The following is a 7,500-nucleotide window of genomic DNA, read 5'->3' on the forward strand; positions in this document are numbered from 1 at the left end:
TCTTGGACCCTATAACGACAACAGAACTGACGAAAAGGCTAGCAAGAACCAAGACAAATGTAGCGGCAGGGCCCGATGGACTGACCAAAAAGGATATTGGTACAGCCACGGCCAAAGAAATCCTCAGGCTATGGTTCAATATTATAATGGTCCGTGGATATCAACCATCAGCCTGGAGGAAAAATAGAACGACGCTCTTACCGAAAGACGGTCAGGATGTTACCAAAGTTACCAATTATAGACCGATCACTATAAGTTCGATACTGGCACGATTATACTGGGGGATCGTTGACCAGAAGTTGCGGAGGAGCGTCGATGTAAATAGAAGACAAAAAGGCTTCACATCAGAAGCAGGATGCTTCAACAACGTGCACATCCTTAGCGAGTTGCTGAGGCACTCGAAAATGACAGAAGGCCTGGTCGCAGTGCAATTGGACGTCTCCAAAGCATTCGATACAATACCACACGAGATAATTGGAGAAGCGCTGCGTAGAAAGGGGCTACCCGAGCTAGTGGTGCGGCTCGTGGTAGACTCCTACAAGGATGTGCACACTACTATAAAGAATGGAAGCGAGGAGATAAAGATAAATATCCAGCGCGGGGTTAAGCAGGGAGACCCCATGTCGCCTTTAATATTCAACTTGGTGATGGAACCAATGTTGGCGGCGCTGGAAAGCCAGCCGGGTTATAAAATTAATAATGACCAAAATGTATCAGTGCTAGCGTTCGCCGACGATATTATTTTAACGGCACGCACAGCACCACAAGCTAGCAATCTGCTGGGTGTTGCGGAGGCATACCTAAGGGGGCTAGGTATGAGCATTTCGGCAGCCAAATGCGCGACCTTTCGCATCGTAACGACAAAAGACTCCTGGTACCTAGCAGATCCCGGTCTGGCATTACATAGTGGAGAAGGTATTCCGTACGCGGATGCGGATACCACGATAAAATACCTTGGTGTGAGAATATCTCCTTGGGCAGGAATTGACATAAAGAGCCTAAAGCGAGATCTCTGCACAACGCTACAGCGTATTAAAAAGCTGGCGTTGAAACCGCACCAAAAGGTAAACCTAATCTCCACTTACCTAGTCCCACACTACTTGTATCAGTTAGTGCTGGCGTTGCCGCCAGTCACTTTACTTAGGCAACTTGACCAGGAGCTGCGAGTAGTGATCAAGGATATTTACCACTTGCCGCAGTCGACAGCCGATGGATTTATATACTGCGGCAAGAGAGACGGGGGACTAGGTTTCCCCAAGCTGGAGTTTTTGGTGGTGGGCTCCGGCTTGAGGGCAGGATTGAAATTTATAGAATCTCCGGATTCAGTGATGCGAGCTCTAGCGGACGCGGCAGGCATGGTGAACCGTCTCAAGAGCCTAGCAGCGTCCGCACGAATCAACTGGCCGGTAACAACGGAGGGAATACGGCACTTTAAAATCAATGCGAAGAAGAAAGAGCTCGCATCGTGGTCGGCTCTGGTGTCGCAAGGCAAATCAGTGAAGTCCTGCACTGATGATAGAATAGGAAACGCATGGTTGTACAATCCTACGCTCCTAAAACCATGCAGATTTATAACGGCTCTTAAAATGCGCACCAACACCACTGCAAACAAAACGGTTTTACATAGAGCCGGCCTGACGGCGGACGTAAGGTGCAGAAAATGTAAGACACAGCCCGAAACGTTAGCGCATATATTGGGGCAATGCACAGTTATGAAGGAGCATACGATCCGCCGTCATGATGAAATAAAAGACCTAATTATCGAGAGAATGGTCAAACAGGACAAAGAGGTAGCGGTAACGAGGGAACCTACCTTCAGGTTGCCCTCGGGCGGGAATCTCAAACCCGATCTGGTGATACAGAGCCAGAAAGGGGTCCAAGTGGTCGATGTGACAGTCCGCCACGAGGACAATGATTACCTTGCTCAGGGACACAAAGACAAGCTGCAAAAATATAGCCGACTGCTACCTCACCTGCGGCACGAATTAGGAGCGGTGTCTGCAGAAGTCCTACCAATTGTGGTAGGAACGCAAGGGGCTATGCCCAAGGAGACGGTCAAAAATCTGGCAAAGTTAAAAATAACAGACCGCAAAACGCTCATCACAATATCGATGATAGCGCTACGTAATTCCATTGAGCAGTACCACATGTTCATGGATTACGATGCCCCTCGTAGGCCGGCGAGGGCCCCCAGCCTGGTCGGTTAAAAACTTCCGACCAAATAGCCTGCTAGCCAATAATGATTGAACGAAGTGGTGCCACAGGAGTGGACCACGGATAACATGATTTTATTATTTATTTATTTATTTATTTATTTATTTATTTATTGCCGCTTTATGGCCTTTTACTGCAGGACATCGGGGGATCCGGACAGCGAGGGCACTTTACACCCAAACTAGAAGGAGAACCATTTTATACTATGACATTGGCGTAAGCCGCATCAATTGCAAGTTGTTTTTTTTTTTTTTTTTTTTTTTTACTTATTTATTTATTTATGAATATTTATTAAACTCTGCATAAGATGCGATGTGGTAAGGCTAGCAGTGCGAGTCGTAAGGCCCCGAACCAAGGAACGGTGTGCCACGGCGGCAGAGCCAGAGTATGTCTTTCACGGACCGGACAACTCTGGGCGGGAACCTCCACGAGGTCTTTCCCGGTAACGGGCGATACCGAAAAGTACGCCCGGCTAACTCCCGCTTTCTCAAAGTTAGAGAACTCTGTTTTTGGCTAATTTTCCTGCCCATGGCAAGAGTTCCCTGGCAGGTCAGTCAGACGGGTTTCAGACTTCGTACAGTCAGGTCGGAAGTCTAGATAGTACGAATACGAGCAAGGTAAAATGAACGAAAAGGGAACATTACTTATTAATCCAATTTATCATTATCACTGTTGGGAGCCCCGTGCAAACATAGGGCGCCAAACAGCCAACTTGCCAGGCGCCCTCAGCCGGGGCTCTGTTGTTGCTGGAGACCATCCAGAACAAAAATGGAAAGTCCGCGGCGATGGAAGTCGCGCAGAATTTAGCCAAATGCCTCGTCATCTAATTAGTGACGCGCATGAATGGATTAACGAGATTCCCACTGTCCCTATCTACTTTCAAACACAGCATTGCCACGAGTCGACTTCGAGAGAATAAATGACTCTTATGTGGCACGCACACGCAGTGTTGGACGCTCAACGACCAGTTCCTAAGTGACACTAAAGAGTCGTTGAAGCGCGAAAATACATCAACTCCCATTCATAGAACACGGACCAAGCGAAAGAAATACCCCCCCCTTTTAAAGAGGCACAGAAATCCATGTGCCAAGCATTTAATTAATGCTACACGGCAATTCCTATCAAGCCTTCGAGCGAGTCGCCTCGAATTTGTATGCGATCACAAGGGGTCATGGAATACTCCGGTGCTGAGCTCGCCTGCTCGCCCGAGCCAATCCAAAAGCCCCAGTAACGGGCCGCCTCCAGGCGCGCTCATGGGACTGGTCCGATGTGCAGGCCAGAAAGCGGTTAAGCGTGGCCGTCTTTTACGGTCGTGACGCACGCTGACTGCTTTCCTGTGCCGACTCGACCGGTCGCGTGAGCGGGAGGTGGCCCAAGAGCACCAATGTTGCTGTATGGTGGAGCGTCACCTGCCGTCGGAACATTGGAGCTAGGACGTAGCTGGGCGCTGACTCCTCTCTCCGAGGAGGTTAGCGCCCGCACTCCTATATGAGACACTGCTGAGCACCACTCCTAAAGGATAGGTGTTCGCAATTCTCATATTATGCAGCATATCAGCCCCCGTTGAGGCCAGGCCTCCGGGGGCTTTTTGCTGAAAGCGAAACAGCCCCTGTTGAGGCCTGGCCTCCGGGGGCTTTTTGCTGAAGGCAAAATAAGACAAGAAAGTCCCTGAGCTGCGGTGCAACTGCGGCCGGGACCGGACTGTCAGGAGGTCAAACCTGACCGTTACCCAACGGATCAAACGACTTCCCCCAAATGTTGCCGAGATGCGGCAGCCCTGCCACCGGGGCTAATGCTGCCGTGTGTGGTGGTCAACCCACCACCGGAGCAAACGCTACCGGGCGTGGCAAAACGCTGCCGCCGGAACATCTTGATACGCTGCATAGCCCCGATCGTGGCCTGGTCATGTAGGGGCAGATCGCGCCTAACATAGAGAGGTGGCACGCGGCAAATTTTGGCGGAAATCGGAAAGCAACACGCGGAAAACCAACGCGCTAGCTTAATAGACCGAGACCGCTATTAGAGGCATGTCACGCTGCTCAACGAACCAACCCGCGGGAGCCTCACCCCCCAAAGGTAACCCTGGCGCCCCGAGGGGCATACCGAGCCACTGGCATTACTCGTACATCCCCAGTACACTTAAATGGAAGCCAGCAACTTGCACGACACGTGCCGGCAGGCCACGGGTGGCCCTGAGGCCCGGTTACCCCGGGACGCAGTGCCCGGGACCCGGTGCTTGGGATCCCGCCCGGGCAGGCTGAGTTAAGGCAACGTATCGCCATCCCGGACCTTGCTTACCACGGCGAGAAATGGGAACCTCGAGGATGACCACGTATGAGCAAGCGAGGCAACAATGTGACTGCCCTCAGGACGATTCGCTCTGAAGGGCATATCACGTTAAAAGCCAGAGCTATCCTCCTGGCCGCAACACGCAAGAGCCGGGCCTCAACGGCGGCCTAAGGCCGCGCCCGCGTATGGCCTCTCGGAGGGCCCTCCGGAGACATAGTCACCGAGAGTGCGGCCCCGGGGGGAGCTGCGCGCGGAGAAGGTGACGGAAAAGGGAATGCCTGGCGCTATCCTAATGCACCCGGAAGGGCGGCTAAAGGAAGCAAGTTTTGGGTCCCGAGACGCTTATAGGCTTAACAGCGGGCGTACTCACCCGGAAACCCATTAATCACCGAAACCGTGATCCCGGGTGAGGCCGGGGGATCGGACCCCTTCCCTTGCCCCGTATATAAATTCCCCTGAAACCCTAACCCTAATCCCAAGCTCTGGCGCGGCGAAGGGATGCATGGCTGGGGGGTAGACCAGTCGTTAGTAGCCACCTCAGGATACCGGGCGCTCTTCTGTTGAATTTAGCCTTCCCCCCGGAAAGGGCGTAACCCGGGGGGCGACCGATTTTCGTCCCTGGAATTAACTTTTGCATGGGTAGAAATAGAAATAGAAACAGTAAAAACAAAAAGAGTACACAAGCGCAGACAATACGTATTCTTCAATTAAATATGCGCCGCTCAATCGCGGTAACAGGCGAAACCCGTCACATCATCCCGGAAAAACACATAGACATCTTACTACTACAGGAACCGTACGCAAGAAAGGAAGGTAAGAGTTATACATTTTGTGGTCTTGGCATCGGGATGAAAACAGCAGCCATTAGCACGCAACGTCCTCAAGCAATGGTTGCAATAAGTAATCCCAAAATACAAATCCTGTTCATCCCACAACTTAGCACGACGCACTGCGCCTGTGCAGAAATTAAAGCTAATAGCACATCGTTTTACGTAGCTTCATGCTACTTCCAATACAGGGACGAAATCGGTAAACATCTCGCACACCTTGAGAAAGTGCTACAATCCCTGGGAGGCCAAAGGCTTCTAATAGCGATAGACACAAATGCCCACTCTTCATCCTGGGGTTCCCCAAACACAGACCACAGGGGCACAGAGGTAGAGTCATTTATAAGAGCTCACAATATATTGATAATGAACGATGCTGCCCAAGGCCCAACATTCGAAACGCCAAATGGCTCTTCATACATAGATGTAACTCTAGTTACACCACCAATGTTCCAGGCTATCAGAGCCTGGAACATAAGACGAAATTGGTGCACAAGCGACCACCGAGCAATAGCGATCGACATTAGCTTAGAGCCGTCACCAATAGGAACCGAACACCGTAGACAAACCAATAGATTTAACCCGCGTAAGGCCGACTGGGAACTATTCTCGGAAAGCCTAATAGAACTATCACAGAATGAATTAGAAGTAATAGAGCTAAGCTCAGCAAACAGGGTAGAAGAAATGGCCGAAACGCTTACAACAATAATCAATAGAGCATGTGAAAAATCCATGCCTAAGAAGCGATTATTTAGGAAGTCAAACCCATGGTGGTCAGACGAACTAACTAGGAAGAAGAAAGAGGTCTACAGGGAAAGGAAAGTACTTCAACGAAAGGGAAATAAGGACAAACAAGCCTTGCTAAAATATCGACTACTATTACGGGAATATAGTAAAGAAATCAAGAAGGCTAAAAGAAATAGCTGGCAAGACTTTGTAACAACAATAGGAAACAAAGAACCTTGGGGGTTTATATACCGCCAGCAAGCGGACAAATTAAAAATTGAGAAGGTTCTTAGCTCCTTAAAGAAAGGAGGAAACCACACATTTACAACCGAAGAAACAGCAGAACACTTACTTAACACACATATCCCAGAGGATATAGTAAGCGAAGATACGCCTGAACAAAGCCTAATAAGGGGAAGTGTAAATACACCGCCGAATACGGCCAACGCCCCAGACTTCACGGAGAAAGAAGTGGCCACAGTAGCCAAAACGCTTAAGAACGACAAAGCACCAGGTCCAGACCTGGTGGAAACCAGAGTGCTAAAGGCAACAGTCGGGTTAATCCCTAAACAACTCACGAGACTGCTAAACGGATGTCTGCAGTGGGGTGTATTTCCGACAGCATGGAAAGTGGGAAGCCTCAGGGCCCTTCTTAAGAGCGAAGACAAGGATGCATCGGACCCAAGATCCTATAGACCGATTTGTCTTCTGTCCACGATAGGGAAGTTATTCGAAAAACTTATAAAACAACGACTTACGGAAATATCCTTAGCCTCTAGCATATCGGACCGACAATTCGGGTTCATGTCGGGAAGATCAACAGAGGACGCGATAGTTGAACTACGTAAAATTGTTGCTATGTCTAGCAAAAGATACACCATAGCGCTATTGTATGATATCACAGGAGCCTTCGACAATGTATGGTGGCCGTTGGTCCTCAAAGGTCTGAAGGACTACGGCTGCCCCGCGAATCTATACACAGTCTTCCAAGACTACTTTAGCAATAGAGAAATAGGAATAGAAACGCAAGACACCCGGATAGTTAGGCGGGCTACAAGGGGGTGCCCTCAAGGCTCCGTACTTGGCCCGACCTGTTGGAACATAATGTTCAACAGACTACTAAGCACACTTAGCGATAGCATAGGAAACAACTTCGTCGCGTACGCGGATGACCTCGCCGTAATTGTCGAAGGCAATTCACGCAAAGAGCTAGAAGACAATGGCCAGCGTGTAACAAACCTCATAGTAAACTGGTGCAGATCGGCCAAACTTCAAGTCTCGGAAAAGAAAACTGAAGCCATCATGCTCAGAAGTACCGAGATGCGGAGGGCCCCAACTAGGGCAAACCGCCCAGATAGGAAACGAAAAAGTAACAAGAGAATATCCACCCTAGATAGCAAACCACCACTAATAAGAATAGGTAACTCGTCAAAGATCGAATTTA

This window comes from Monomorium pharaonis, unplaced genomic scaffold, assembly GCF_013373865.1.
Source record: "Monomorium pharaonis isolate MP-MQ-018 unplaced genomic scaffold, ASM1337386v2 scaffold_313, whole genome shotgun sequence".
NCBI classification, from domain to species: domain Eukaryota; kingdom Metazoa; phylum Arthropoda; class Insecta; order Hymenoptera; family Formicidae; genus Monomorium; species Monomorium pharaonis.